A 574-nucleotide genomic window follows, 5' to 3' on the forward strand; every position below is an offset into this window, starting at 1 on the left:
TATCCTCCATCTTCAAGTTGCTAGAAAGCAAATTCACAAATTTAACATATGCATACAACATTAACCCTTTATCAAGCAGTTGGTATAATGCAAGTGTTGTTACCTCGTTTTTTATTGTTACTGTATTTTACTTAGGTGAGCTCCAAGAGAAATCAACAAACACACTTTAAACAAAAACACCTATTTATTGCAAATACAAGAAAATAAAATCATGATAAAAATAAACATGCTTCATGCATAAGCAAAGTAACCTAACCTAAGAAACAAATATATTAATAACTACAATAGGGCGTGCACGATTAATCAAGGAAAAATTTATGTACTATTTACAAAAATCAAATGAAACACTACCTTCACTGTCCATGCTTTACTAGTAATGTTTTTAATAAACCTGGCCAGGAATAAATTACTTTGTTTGCATGCTTTTCCCACTAAGCGGCTAGTCTACTTCATGCAGCTTCCCACGTCGGTTTCTCATTGATGTTGGTGCTGTATAATATGATTATACTTTTTTGTAAAGACTGGTACACTGAGGTAACCTAATCATTAGCACGTGGTACTCATACTGCTATTT

This window comes from Halyomorpha halys, unplaced genomic scaffold (genome assembly GCF_000696795.3).
Source record: "Halyomorpha halys isolate HHAL.00 unplaced genomic scaffold, Hhal_1.1 Scaffold536.1, whole genome shotgun sequence".
NCBI classification, from domain to species: Eukaryota; Metazoa; Arthropoda; class Insecta; order Hemiptera; family Pentatomidae; genus Halyomorpha; species Halyomorpha halys.